At 61.2% G+C, this 14,837-nt stretch overlaps 3 non-coding genes and 1 pseudogene across 3 annotated transcripts; 2 read left to right on the top strand and 2 right to left on the bottom strand.

The window, feature by feature from the left end:
* The window catches only part of LOC120375816, a 647,258-nt pseudogene that overhangs the window by 245,217 nt on the left and 387,204 nt on the right, over positions 1–14,837 (top strand).
* Positions 1,919–1,991, top strand: TRNAK-UUU. Its single transcript has one exon. It is a non-coding gene; the product is annotated as a tRNA-Lys (tRNA).
* TRNAT-UGU lies at positions 3,010–3,083 on the bottom strand. Its single transcript has one exon. It is a non-coding gene; the product is annotated as a tRNA-Thr (tRNA).
* On the bottom strand, positions 5,501–5,573 carry TRNAR-UCG. Its single transcript has one exon. It is a non-coding gene; the product is annotated as a tRNA-Arg (tRNA).

Here is a 14,837-nt window from a genome sequence, read left to right as displayed (position 1 = left end):
TATGCCTCCTCTTAAAGGTGTTTGTCTGGCTGGCAGCCCTGGTGCCCAGGTCTCTCCTGAGGGAAGAAAGTTTCTGTGCAAAATACTAAAACTTTTAACAGAGAGGAGGGAAAGGCGATGGCCACATGATGGGGCCGGTATGTACGACAACATGGTTCTTTTATGTGGGATGACTCTGAACACTGACTGATCTCCACTCCCTTGTGTTTGAAGAGCTGTTTAGTTTTGCACTTGGGAACCTGTAAGGCTGAAGCAATTTTATGGATGGTGACACTACGATTGAAGGGTTATTTAATGTTGTAGAAATTGTTAAAAACACTTAGCTTAAACTGGAACTGCCTGTTATTAAAGGCTGGTTTCCCCACATCAGTTCCATAAGCTCTGCTAGAAACACCCTGGGTTCTCTCCTGCCTCGGTGGGAACTGGAGGGAATCGTCCCCTGCTGCCCTTGGCTCCAGGCTGGTTTTTCTGGGGAGGGGACGTGGAATTGATTTGTTTGCTGTTGAGAAGGGAGCCGGGCCAGTTCTCAGGGAACGAGAACTCCCAGCATCTTTCCAGCCCAGCCCAGGCTGCTGCCCTGTCCCAGCCTCTGTTCCCCTGGGGGCCCTGAGTGTTTGACTCTAGAGCAGGCCGGGAGCAGCAGCTGAGGCAGAGGACAGCCTGGGCCAGGCAGATGCTAGGAGCAGAGCACCAGAGGCCTCTACTGGCTCCCTCCTCATCAGCAAACAATCAGTCCCCACCCGCACCCCAGGACAGCAGCCTGGCGCCAAGGGCAGTGCCCAGTGGGGGTTTCTCATTTTCCTCCTCCTGGGGTGAGCAGGGACCTGGGGGTGTTTCTAGCAGGGCAGTTGGAACAGAATTGGGGAACCAGCTTTTAATAACAGGCAGCTCAAATTCAGACTAATTTTGTTACAATTTTCTTTATAATGTAAAATAATTCAAAAGTAAACAGGCAGGAATTAGTGTAACTCTTTTCTCCTGCTCATAAAAAGAAATGGCTTTTTGGCTTTTCATGATACAGGAGTCAGGTTTGTTCACTGTTCAGAAGCCTGTTGTGTTTCATTTCTTAGGCTCCGCTGCCATTGTGTGGCCATTTCCTTCCCCTCCTTTCTGTCCAAAGCCCAGAGTCCAGTTCCTCCAGGGATAGAAGGACATCTTTCTTCTTTCCTTCCTCAACAGCCCCCTTCCTTGGAGAGCCCATTGCTTGGATCTGGGTGGGGAACAGCCATTTCTGAGGATTAATTTCACACCATATTTAGTGTTGATATATAGATTTTACAGCCAGACTAGATCGCTAGGTACCTCTGCTCTGGCCTGAGTTATAACGGAGTCCAGTGAATTTTACCCAGTGACTCCTACATCCACCCCAAGATATTCTGGCTGAACGAGGAGGGTTCATTCATAAAGTCATCGTGTTTGGATGTAAAGGTGTGAAATGATGGGGAAATTGGCCCCTCTTTCAAGTTTAAATGTTGTAACTTCTACATCTAGACTGTGGGGGCCAACCTGAGCCTGAGAAGGAGCCAGAATTTCCCAATGTAACTGCCAAACGTGCACCTTTGTATGCAACTGCTGAGTCAGTTGTGAACCTTGCTACCATTATCATTATCCCTTTGAAATGATGATGGTGATGGACACTTGGCTCTATATCCCAGTGTGCCCTGGACGTCTACAGGCTGCATTAGCCAATCCAACCATTTGGCCCTTGCAGATGGGCACCTCTGTATTGTGCCTGAGTCTTGTACAGCTATGAAAGGCTGGCAGATGCTGATATTTTCCCATCTTTTTAACCAGCACTAATACCAGGCCAGGCCAGGACTGGGAAGAGAGAGAGAGCAGCAGGTTTCCCCTATTGTTTCCTGCTCACTTTTTCTTGACTAGCTTCACCTCTGCACCAATTGGCACTTTTCCTATGTGAGCCTGGCTGGCTCAGTTGGCAGAGCATCAGACTTTTAATCTGAGGGTCCAGGGTTCAAGTCCCTGGTCAGGTAATAAACTTCTCAGTACGATTGTAAAAATCTGACTTTCTGGAGTCTTCTTTGGTGTTACTCTTTCTCTTCAGGATTTTCCTTTTCTAAGAAGGGCCTTTGTGTGGGGGGGATTGAAGGAACAACTCCTTGACATCCCCTCTCCTTGCAGCCTGGAGGAATAAAGGCCTCTGGGCATAGAGCACGTTCCTTTCCTGCACACACACACACACACACACAGAATATCCCTAAGGAATTAGAATCACCTGCTGCCTTCCCCTGTCCTGCTGGATCCCCAAATGAGGATGCTCTTCAGCCCGAATCCATGTGCCCTCTTTTCCCAGTGCCCCTCAGACCCAACCCTCAGTCCCTCCTATGCTCACTGCTCCTCACTCCCAACCAGAGCCTGCTCCTCTTCACCCTTCTCCTCTGTCCCAACCCACAGCCCCCTCCTATTCCCAGTGCCCCTCAATCCCAACCCACAGCCCCCTCCTATTCCCAGTGCCCCTCAATCCCAACCCACAGCTCCCACCTTCCCTCCAGCAGCAGGTGCTTCAGACCCCCTCAGGAAGATTTTCTTGCAAGGTTTCGTGTATGAGTCTGCATGTGGATTTCACAGTATGTTGGAAATAGGTTGGGTTGTTTGCCGAAATGATCACTGGTGGCTGGTGTTGGATTCCCAGTCTCCTTGTTATTGGGGCAGGAGAAACAAAGGGTTGTTATCCTTGATGTGTGAATCAAGGACTCAACCCTGGGGGTAAACTAAATGAGCTGCCCACAGATTCTAGAAGCCACAATGAGCATTTGGTGTGATAGCTCAGACCTTTCCCTGTCCCAGAGGGAGGGGGTCACCTGCAAGGGGCTTGGACCACTGACCTATCAGCTCTTAACTCCCAAACTTTCAGTAACTCTATTATCAGTGCCAGTGAGTGTAATTTAAACCATAAGAAAAACCACACTGGGCTAGACCAAAGGTCCATCTAGCTCTGTATTTTATCTTCTGACAGTAGCCAATACCAGGTGCTCTAAAAGCATCTCAACAAGGCACCACTGGGAGTTGAACCCAGCATCTCCTGTTTACAAAACAGGTACTTTAACCAGCTAAACCATGGTGCCTGCCTGTGATTAAGGTACAGTGTCTGCTCACACCTGACTCCCTGCATCCCCACCTGGGCCCTACAAAGCAGAGGAGCAGGTGAGGTTTTCCATGCAAGCTCTGTGTGTGTGTGAATCTTTGGCCAGGTCTGCTCTACAAAGTTATTTCAGCAGAATTATTTTGCTCAGGTGTGTGAAAAACACACAACGCTCCCTCGGTCAGCAGCTGCAATGCCACGTCTGGTGACAAAACTGCCCTGTTTTGGTGACAAAACAAAACCACTTTGATGAGAGGCCTAGAGCTTTGTGCAGCAAACTTAAAGTGACAGAGTGTCAGTGTAGACGCTGCTGTTCATTATATCACCATAACTGGCCTCCTCCAGTATCCCACAATGCCCTCTGTGAACTCGCTTGCCCTGCATTCCTGCTACAGAGCCATGGGGCCCTCCCCTTACGTAGCTCCAGGAAGTTCTGACAGCTGAGCCTGCTGCTCTGCTCCGGCAGCCAGGAGCAAATCACTGCCGTAGATGCTGCTCTCTCCCGCACTGTGAACACAGAGCAGGGTGGTGGCAACTTCCTTACATGGGGGAGCACCGGCATCCGAACTGTGCCACCCCCAGGACACCCCTTCCCTAGAGGAGGCTCTTATCATCCAAACAGGGACGTCTGTTTTCTAGTAAAATCACTAAAAGGGAAGGAGAAAACTCGAAAGAGGTTCCTCCTGGCACTCACGTGCCTGAACCCGAATACTCTCTCAGTCCTCAAAGAGAGACCTGGAGAAGGAGACTGGCTGAAGCAAAGCCACAGGGGTCTCTGAGGTTTCCCTGGCCCCTCGCCCCTGTCCTGCCTGGCTAATGTCAGCATTGCTCTGTGAGGTCACCACCTCTCCACCACCTTTGACCAATAGTCTGAGGTCCTGCAAAAAGCCTTTGTCATGTCACTGCCTGTCACGGACTCACAGATCGTGCCCACTCTTGGCCCCGTGCGGTCCATGGGGGGTGCCCCTTTCAGTGCGACAGCCCTTCTCGGGGGTCCACTGTCTCTCGGGGTCAGGCCCCTCCACCTCCTGGAGCCGCACCTCTCTGAGCCTTAGCACGTCTGTCTCTCGCCGTGAGCCCCCTCAGGGAGTCCACGCGCTCTGTACCCCCTGGGCCTCCTCACCCCCGAAGGGGTTGCTGCCCCCTGTTCTCTAGCCCGGAGCGACTCTCAGCCAGCATAAAACAGGAGGGTTTATTGAGAGTTGAACACAGCACAGGAAACTCTCAGGGCCTCAGGCCTGGCCTCCCTCAGCCCAGCACATCCCAGTCCCCCTGCAGCCAGGTGGGCTCTGCCTGCTTCCCCTCGCCAGCCCCGAGCCCCCCTGCTTCCCAGCTGGGCCTCCGATATCCCGGGCCCCAAGCCCCACCTCTGTCCATTCTCTTTTCTCCAGGTAAACAGGGTTGCCTGGGCCTCCTCTCCTCTCCTCCCCCCTCTGGCTGGAACCGGTTGGTCACGGGGTCCTCTCTCTGCAGCCCATTGTCCTCTCACTGGCCAGAACTGGCTGTGACTCCTGAGCTGGGTCTCCGGGTCACCAGGTCACCAGTCACTGGGGTCTCCATCCTCCAGGCCATCAGCCAGGGTCCCAAGTCCCTCTCCGATCCTCTGTAACAACAAACTCCCTCTCCCCTCACCTTGTTAAACCAGTAACACCTGGGGACACTGAGTCCCACTCCCTGTGCATGCAAACCACTGGAAAACACAGAAAACCCTAAGAAAATCCCCCACTTCGTCACAGAGCCCAGCACACCTTTCCTCCTCGGGGCACCTAGAGCAGAGGCGGCTGGTGCTGATGGCTCCGAGGGAAGGCTTAAAAGCCACAGAGCAACTGAGGTCAGGGCCAGAGGAGGGCAGGCCTATGCCTATGTGTGGCCTTCAGACAGGCACAAAAACACTCAGCCAGGCTGCTCCCTGCCATGCCAAACACTCGCTGAAGGCCACCCGCAGAGGAGCATGCGGAGTGGCTGCTGATGCTCAGTGGCCATTATCAAAGACGGTAGGAAAGCAGGGCCAGCCCCCCTGGTGGCGCCTCTTACTGTTCCCACTCTCCATGCTCACTTTGGCAGTGGGGCAGGAGATTTTTCCCCAGCTGGCGAGAAGCAGAGAAACACCCAGGCTCCATGTAGCAAACCCCCTCAAGCACAGGGACAGGCGCACACTTGGAAGAGGGAAACTGCTCCACACGCTAGCCCGGGCAGCCGCCCATTTTCTTTGGCAACTCAGGAAGGGCAAAGGCGAGACTGGAAGCACCTGGGGCTCCTGCCCCAGCCTTTGTGACACCCAACCCCCAACTCCTTCCTGGGGCTCTAGCTGAAGCCAGAGCATTGGCCTGAGCGGCCAAGAAGAGGTTCCAGCCCTGAAGCGAGCAGGACGTTCAGCGCAAAGGTAAAACTGAACAAGCACAACCACGAAGGGACTCGAACCCTCAATCGTCTGATCCGAAGTCAGACGCCTTATCCATTAGGCCACGTGGTCACACAGAAAAAGGCCCTCCAGGCACTTCTTTGGAAAAGGCAGACACTGACGCAGCCGACAAAGTGGGGATTCACCCACGAAAGCTCATGCTCCAATACGTCTGTTAGTCTGTGAGGTGCCACACGACTCTTTGCTGCTTTTGCAGACACTGTGTTTCTCAGGTCAGCTACTGAGGGGGCCGAGACTCTCTGGGCACAAGAAGTCGAGTTCCCAGTGAGACGTGAGACTTAATTATCTGGAGCCAGGTGCAGGGTTTTGGCAGGGAGGCTCAGGCATGAGGGATTGGGGTGCAGCGGACAGACTGGCTGTCTAGGTGGGGAGATTTAGTCTCCCTGAGGAGGAGGAGGGGGAATCCTGCTGACAGGCAGTGGCCAGGGCCGGTGCAACCACTAGGCAAACTAGTCGGCCGCCCAGGGTGCCCAGTGGTTGGGGGCACCAAAAATCACACTCGGGGGGGGCGGGGGAATGGAGGTGAGCTGGAGCAGGGGGCTGGGAGGTGCGGGGGGAGGGCTGCCCGCAGCAAGTAACAGGGGTGGGTGTGTGTGTGCAGGTGAACCGCTCCCTGTCCCAGCTCACCTCTGCTCCGTCTTCTCCCCTGAGCACACAGCCCCCCGCTCTAATTCTCCTCCCCTCCCAGGCTTGCTGCACTAAACAGCTGATTGGCACCACAAGCCTGGGAGGCGGGAGACGTGGAGCGGCGCCGGCGAGCTCAGGGGAGAAGGCGGAGCGGAGATGAGCTGGGGAGGGGAGCTGCTGCAGCAGGGGCTGCCCGGCTCTTCCCCATGGCCCCCACCCCTGCACTCACTGCATGGTAAGTGGAGTGACCCAGCCCCAGCCTGGTCCACTCCCAGTGATGAGCTGCCAAATTTTTAACAACGGGTTCCCTCCTCCCTCCAAAATTTTAACAACGGGTTCCCTCCTTTCCCCCCCCCCCTCTGGGGGGGGTCGTGCCCCATCCAACCCCTCATGTTCCTTTACACACACACTCCGAGACCCCTGACCCATCCCCCCCTTCCCTGTCCCCTGACTGCCCCTTGCCGCCCCACCCAACCCCTCCTCTCATTCTCAATGGCCCCCCAGAACCCCTACCCCATACAACTACCCCTTCTCTCTGTCCCTGAGTGCCCCCACCACCTCATCCAACCCTGCTCGTTCCTGGCTGCTCCCCGGGACCCTTGCCCCCATTCAATCCCCTGTTCCCTGCCTCTGACCCCCACCCCCAAACTCCCCTACCCTCTCTCCAACACCCCCTCCCTGCCCCCTTACCGCGCTGCCTGGACGTGGCTGGGCCGGGACAGGAGTCGTGCGGCCGGAGCCGGAGGATGCGGCGGGAGCCCAGCGGCCGGAGCCAGGTGGCTGGCCGGGTGGAGCCAGGAGGGCTGCGGCCAGAGCTGGAGCCGGGCAGCCGGGGCCGCCGCCACGCCCAGACCAGCGCTGCGAGCCCGGCCCCTGGCAAAACAGCAGGGGCGGCTGGAGCCACGCGGCCAGGCCGGGCTGGAGGTGGGGGCCGTGTCCAGAGCCGAGCATCCCGGTAGGTGGGGCACGGCAGGGCCGGGGAGTGCCAGAGCCGGGCGGCCGGGAAGGGGTTTGGTGGGGTCGGGGACGCGGGCCGTGCTGCAGCCAGTGAGGGTCGGGCGGGGACCGGGACGGGGGGCCGGGCAGGGCCGCGGGGATGCGGCCAGGAGGGTCGGGCGGGGACCCGGGGGCGGGCGGCCGGGCAGGGTCGTGGCCGGGAACGCGGGGGGGGGGACGCGGCCAGGGAGGCCGGTGAGGGTCGGGCGGGGACCCGGGGCCGGGGGGGGTGCCGGGCAGGGTCGCGGCCGGGAATGCGGAGGGGGGGGACGCGGCCAGGGAGGGTCGGGCGGGGACCCGGGGACGGTAGGTGGGGCACGGCAGGGCCGGGGTGTGTGGCCGAGCCGGGTGGCCGGGAGGGGTTCAGGGGAGTCGGGACGCGGGGCCGGGCAGGGTTGCGGCCAGGGAGGCGGGGACGGGCCGCGGCCAGGGACCGGCCGGGGCACACGCCCCCCTAGTTTCCTACCTTAGGGTCGTCTTCCTGGGCCGGGGAAGCCTGCTTGCTTCTCAGCCCTCCCAGGCTTCCCGCGCGAACAGCTGATTCGCGGGAAGCCGTGGGGGAGGAGAAGCAAGGAGGAGCTTCATGGCAGGAGGTGGAGGCAGAATTCGCAACGGTTCGCGCGAACCGTTTGCTAAAATTAGACGCCGGACAGAGAACTTTAGCATCCGGTTCTCTGTCCGGCGTCTAATTTTAGCAAACGGTTTGCGCGAACCGTTGCGAACCGTCTGCAGCTCACCCCTGTCCACTCCCCTGGCTCCCAGCCACACCGCCAGCTAGTGCTGTGGGGCGGTTCCCCCCTCCAAGTTTGGGAGCCAGGGGAGCGGAGCAGGCTGGCACCCCAGGCCTCCATGGGGGGAAGCGGAAGGGGGCTGGTCCCAGGCCATCGTGAGACATGGGGGACTGGCTACTTCCTGCAGGAAGTGGAGTTACCCGGCCCCAGCCTGCTCTGCTCCCCTGGCTCCCAGGCTTGTGTTGGTGTTGGCTGGATTTGTGCAGGTGTTTGTGTATATTAGCAATTGTGTGTGTGGCTGGATTCATGCATGTGTTTGTGTATGTTTGCAATTGTGTGTGTGTGCATGCTCTGCTGCCCTCTGCCGGCGCGACAACCATTTCTCCATATGTCACAGCCCCCATACCATCGACCCTGATGGTGATTTCCCCATGTTACAAGGGCTGGCTGGCCTGACCTGTCTCCCCTCTGCAGAGTGTGGTGGGGCTGCAGCTCACCCCCTGTGGGGCAGGAGTGCCAAGGTGCAGGGCACTGGGCTTCAATGCACCTGGAGAGCAGCTCAGGTGAGGCTGGGCAGGGCATGTGGTGTTTGTTCTGCGTTGCCTGGTGCTGGGCCAGTGCACAATCCCCACCCACGCCGCACAGCGCACCCCGAGAGGGGGCCAAGCAGATAATCCAGCAGGAGGGGATCATTCTCATTGGTAGCCGTCCAGTGGCAGTGAGTTCCACAGGCCTTGGCACATGCTGTGTGGGGCAGGAGGTCCTTGTATTTGGAGCAGTGGGAGTGAACTGTGTGCGGTTGTGTCTCTGAGCACAATTGCGAATATTCTGTTGTGTGTGTGTGTGATTATGAGTGTGGCTAGGGGGTGTGATTGTTTCTCTCTTTGGGGGTTGGGCTCGCATGTCCCTCTGGGTGTGTTGTGTGTGAGTGTTCTTGGGATTGTGTGAGTCCCTTTGTGCGTCAATGTGTGTGTGTGTGAGAGAGAGACTTGCTGCAGGATACAAAGTCCAGCAAAGCCATTTCCTACTGGTTAGTCCAGCAACACACTGATACAAACAGTGTCTCACACACACACACACACACACACACACACACACACACTCACACACACACCGGGGCTCAGCCCCACCAGCAGGGGGCAGCAGGGACACACACGTCTCTCCTGGGCCAGCTTGGACAATTTCCCATCACGACCCGGCACAGTGCTGGTGCCCCCACACCGGGGTGGGCAGTGACTGGGCGGGGGGACTCGGGGAAGGAGCAGGACTCATTCAGGGTGGGGGTGACGCTGTCCCTGCAGCGGGTGTTTAAAGCCGGGGGAGGGGGACGGTGCCTGGGCCCGTCGGACCCACCGAGACCCGCTCACACCCAGCCGGGGCGGTTACAAGGGGCGCTGGAACATCTGCGGGCGGACACGGGATCCAGCCCCGGCAGAGCCAGACCCGGCCCCGGCCCCGCTGCTTTGTGGGGCGAAGCGGCGCAGCACGTTCCTGCGCTGGGCAGCGCCACACCCGGCACCGGGGGGGCGGGGCCGGGGCTCTCTGGGGGGCGGGGCGGGAATGAGGAGTTGCGTTGGGGCGGGAGGTGTAAGGTTGACCCAGGGACCCGCCCTCACCTGGGCTGGAGAGGACGGAGGTGCCCCGGGGCAGGCTGGGAGTTGTAGTTCCTGGCTCGTCTCAGAGCGGAAGTGACGGAGGGTTGCTCAGACAACGCCCCCTCCCGGTGCACTCTGGGAAGCGTAGTTCTGTCTCTCTCTCGCTCACACGCGGCCTCTATTGGAGGAGGGGCCGTAACTCGTCACTTCGCCGCGCCCCTCCCCGCTCCCTGATTGGCGGAGAGAGGGCGGGACAGAGACTCGGCGCGTGGGGGGCGGCCCCGGTTCCCTCGCCACGAGGCTTCGATGCCCCCCCCCGCCCCGGGCGCGCGCTGCGGCCGTTGGGATTCGAATCCCGCGTGGGATCCGGGCTGGGGGGGGGGGCACAGGGCAGAGGCAGCGCGGAGCGAAAGGGCTTCACCCCCCCCCCCCCAGCTGGGCCTGGGGGGCAGCAGCAGGGGGGGCTGAGCTGCCGGGGAGCAGCCCCAGAAGCAGCAGCCTGGGGCCACGGGGCCCCTCAGACCCCCCCAACCTGCCCCCGCAGTGTCCCCCCCCCACTGTGACCCTCCCGCCAGCCCCGCCCCGGCGTCCCCTCCCCACCCTGTCCGCTCTGCCCGGCTTGTCCTTCGCCCCGCCCCGCCCTCCTCCTCCTCCCCATCCCTGTCCTCAGCACCCTGCCCCCTCAGCGCCCCGACCTCCTCCTCCCGCCCCACCCCGACATCCTCCCAGTCCTCAGCACCTCGAACCCGCCCTGCTCCTCCTGCCATCCCTGTCCTCAGCACCCTGCCCCCGCCTCCTCCCCCTCAGCGCCCGACCTCCTCCTCCTGCCCCACCAGCCACATCCTCCTCCCCATCCCTGTCCTCACCACTCCACTCTCCTCCCCACCCTCAGCGCCCGACCCCGCCACTCCTCCTCCCCATCCCTGTCCTCACCACTCCACTCTCCTCCCCACCCTCAGCGCCCGACCCCCTGCTCCTCCTCCCCATCGCTGTCCTCACCACTCCACTCTCCTCCCACCCTCAGCGCCCGACCCCACTCCTCCTCCTCCCCATCGCTGTCCTCACCACTCCACTCTCCTCCCCACCCTCAGCGCCCGACCCCCTGCTCCTCCTCCCCACATCGCTGTTCTCACCACTCCACTCTCCTCCCCACCCTCAGCGCCCGACCCCCGCTCCTCCTCCCACCCATCCCTGTTCTCACCACTCCACTCTCCTCCCCCACCCTCAGCGCCCCGACCCCTGCTCCTCCTCCCCATCCCTGTCCTCACCACTCCACTCTCCTCCCCACCCTCAGCGCCCGACCCCCGCTCCTCCTCCCCCATCGCTGTTCTCACCACTCCACTCTCCTCCCCACCCTCAGCGCCCCGACCCCCGCTCCTCCTCCCCATCCCTGTTCTCACCACTCCACTCTCCTCCCCACCCTCAGCGCCCCGACCCCCGCTCCTCCTCCCCATCGCTGTTCTCACCACTCCTCTCCTCCCCACCCTCAGCGCCCCGACCCCCGCTCCTCCTCCCCATCGCTGTTCTCACCACTCCACTCTCCTCCCCACCCTCAGCGCCCGACCCCCGCTCCTCCTCCCCATCGCTGTTCTCACCACTCCACTCTCCTCCCCCACCCTCAGCGCCCCGACCCCACCGCTCCTCCTCCCCATCGCTGTTCTCACCACTCCACCTCCTCCCCACCCTCAGCGCCCCGACCCCGCTCCTCCTCCCCATCCCTGTCCTCACCACTCCACTCTCCTCCCCACCCTCAGCGCCCGACCCCCGCTCCTCCTCCCCCATCGCTGTTCTCACCACTCCACTCTCCTCCCCCTCAGCGCCCCGACCCCCGCTCCTCTTCCCCCATCGCTGTTCTCACCACTCCTCTCCTCCCCACCCTCAGCGCCCGACCCCCGATCCTCCTCCCCATCCCTGTCCTCAGCACCCCCTCCCCACCCTCAGCGCCCGACCCCCGCTCCTCCTCCCCATCCCTGTCCTCACCACTCCACTCTCCTCCCCACCCTCAGCGCCTGACCCCCGCTCCTCCTCCTCCCCATCCCTGTCCTCACCACTCCACTCTCCTCCCCACCCTCAGCGCCCCGACCCCCGCTCCTCCTCCCCATCCCTGTCCTCACCACTCCACCTCCTCCCCACCCTCAGCGCCCTGACCCCCGCTCCTCCTCCCCATCCCTGTCCTCACCACTCCACTCTCCTCCCCCACCCTCAGCGCCCCGACCCCCGCCACTCCTCCTCCCCCCATCCCTGTCCTCACCACTCCACTCTCCTCCCCCACCCTCAGCGCCCCGACCCCCCCCGCTCCTCCTCCCCCATCCCTGTCCTCACCACTCCACTCTCCTCCCCACCCTCAGCGCCCGACCCCGCTCCTCCTTCCCCATCGCTGTTCTCACCACTCCACTCTCCTCCCCACCCTCAGCGCCCGACCCCCCGCTCCTCCTCCCCCATCCCTGTCCTCACCACTCCACTCTCCTCCCCACCCTCAGCGCCCGACCCCCGCTCCTCCTCCCCCCATCGCTGTTCTCACCACTCCACTCCTCCCCCACCCTCAGCGCCCCGACCTCCCCGCTCCTCCTCCCCTATCCCTGTCCTCACCACTCCACTCTCCTCCCCACCCTCAGCGCCCCGACCCCCTCCTCCTCCTCTTCCCCCATCCCTGTCCTCACCACTCCACTCTCCTCCCCACCCTCAGCGCCCGACCCCCTGCTCCTCCTCCCCCATCCCTGTCCTCACCACTCCACTCTCCTCCCCACCCTCAGCGCCCCGACCCCCTGCTCCTCCTCCCCCATCCCTGTCCTCACCACTCCACTCTCCTCCCCCACCCTCAGCGCCTGACCCCGCTCCTCCTTCCCCATCCCTGTCCTCACCACTCCACTCTCCTCCCCACCCTCAGCGCCCGACCCCCGCTCCTCCTCCCCATCCCTGTCCTCAGCACCCCCTCCCCTCAGCACTCCTACCCTCCTCCCCTCTGTAGGGCCCCGACAGCCCCTTCGAGCCCCCAACCTGCCCCGTGTCTCCCCTTCTGTTGTGACCCTCTCTCCAGCCCCACCCCATCTTTGGGGATCCTCAGCCCCAGCGTCCGCTCCCCACCCTGCCCGCTCTGCCTGGCCTTTCCCTTCGCCCCTGACCTCCTCCTCCTCCCCATCATCAGTGCCCGACGCCGACCTCCTCCTCTCGCCCCACCCCAATGACCTCCTCCTCCTCCCCTGTCCTCAGCGCCCCATCCCCCCTTCCTCCTGCCCCTCCCCGTCCTCAGTGCCCTGCCCCTAATTGATTCCAGCCCATTTCTCCATTGCTGGGCCCCACTTTCTCATCCCCCCACTCGCCCAGTCCATCCCCAGGGTGTGAGGTTCCTCAGCTCCTATCTCTGCTGCCCCCCAACCTGCCGGGTTCCCCTTTTCAGCCAGTGTGGGGCCCTCCAACCCGCCCCCACCCATCCACTCTGGGCTCTCTAAATCCCACATTCCCACAATGCACCTTGGTAACCCCACCCTCCTCTGTCCCTAATCCCCCTAGTCCCTTCCCTTGGGTCCCCCTGGACACCCCAACCCACAGTCCGGCCCCCACATACACCCCAGTCACTCATCACACGCTGAGCTAGTCCTTCAGGGGCCCCCACAGCCCCCCAAACTCCTCCATCCATGAGCCCCGTGGGCCTGTGCCCGGGAAGTGGGGGAAGCTCCCACTCTGGCTGGGCTGGGGGTGGGTGTTAATCTTTTCCTGGCTTGTGTGTGCTGAGCTCACAAAGGCTTTTTGCTCCCTTGGGGTGGGGGGTGGTTTTGGCCAAAGGTGATATGGTTTGGTAGCCCTGTGGATGCTGTGTGGTATCTGCAGGGGCGGCTCTACCTTTTTGGCCGCCCCAAGCAGTCATGCGCGGGAGGCGCCCCGGAGCCCCGGGAGCAGCGGATCTCCCGCGGGCATGACTGCAGAGGGTCCGCTGGTCGCGCGGCTCGGCTGGACCTCGCGCAGCTGTGGACGGTTTGCAGGTCCGGTGTGCCTGCGGGAGGTCCAGCCGAGCCGCCGGACGAACGCCCCCTCCGCAGTCATGCCTGCGGCAGGTCCGGTCCTCCCGGGGCTCCGGTGGACCTCCCGCAGGCATGGCTGCGGCAGGTCCGCCGGCCCAATCTGCTGCCCCCCCGGGAAAGGGCCGCCCCACGCGCGTGCTTGCCGCGCTGGGGTCTGGAGCCGGCCCTGGGTGTCTGGAATGGGGTGTGTGTGTTCCCATCATGCCCCTTCCCCTCTGCCTGCAGAGCTGAGGACAGACAGGTCTGAGGAGCAGAGCAGGAGCTCTGGGAAGGAGAAGAGCAATATGAAGATGGAGTCTAAGATGAGGCCAGGTGACTTCTGTGGAGGGAGACATGCTGGACAGCGCCAAGGATTGGGGAGACAACCAGGTGTGAGCCCCGGGCTCAGATTTCTAATTGTAGCTGTGATGGCAGAATGGGAGGAGGGTTGAAGCCGGAGCCCTGGGGTGCGGGAGTAGCGAGAAGAGGAGCCTCGCCACCATTGCTTTTTCTTTTCCTTTTGTGTTGTGTTTCATACCAAGGGGAAAGAAGTCGTGGGGACGGAGTCCAGCTCTGAGGTGAGATGGAAAGTGAGCGAGAGCAGTGACAGGGTGAATCCTGTTGATGCCAGGCAAGACCTGCCCAGCTGGGATGAGAGTAGCTGTCTCTATCGGTGAGAGAAGTATCTGGTTTGGGGAGGGCTCTGGTCACAGCCCCCCTGGCTCCAGGCAGGGACGTCCCGTTACCTGGGTGTGGGTTTCTGGACTAGCTGTGGCTTCAAGGGAGATGATGTTGCCATTTGCGGGGGCTGATCATCTCTCTGGCCAGGAGTGGTGTGTGCCCCCTAGCAGAAAGTTGGATCCATGAGGGTGACTCCCTGTTCTGAGTTTCTTTCTTCCTCCGAGGTTTCTCTCTCTGTGTTGGTCAACTTACACTCAAACTCTCTCTCTCTCCTTTCATGGACACCTGTCATGTTCAGTTGCCTTCATCCTCTTCCTCTGCTCCTCCTCCCCCAGTCTCCTATGGGCTCAACTAGGTCTATCTGCCCACGGGCAAGGTCTCTGCCATACTGGGAAGGATGTGTCCTGCCTGCCAGGATAAGGGGGTTGCTCCTCTCACCCTCTATCTTCGGGGAGACCTCATTGCTGTAACTGGGTCACAGCATGAGTGGCCAGTCATGTCTTTGGGGCTGTGGGGTCTGAGACTGAGAGGGGTGGGCTCGCAGTCATGGCTTTCGGCACAGGATTAGAGATGCCCAGAACCCCCCTTATCACCCGCTAGCTCCATTACTGCATCACCCAAAAGCCTCGCTCAAGGTCCACTATGCCTCCTTGTGCTGGGCACTGCAGGGCCAATCAGAGGGACAGC

This window comes from Mauremys reevesii, linkage group 12 (assembly GCF_016161935.1).
Source record: "Mauremys reevesii isolate NIE-2019 linkage group 12, ASM1616193v1, whole genome shotgun sequence".
In the NCBI taxonomy this organism is placed as follows: domain Eukaryota; kingdom Metazoa; phylum Chordata; order Testudines; family Geoemydidae; genus Mauremys; species Mauremys reevesii.
This window is presented reverse-complemented; position numbering and strand designations above follow the sequence as displayed.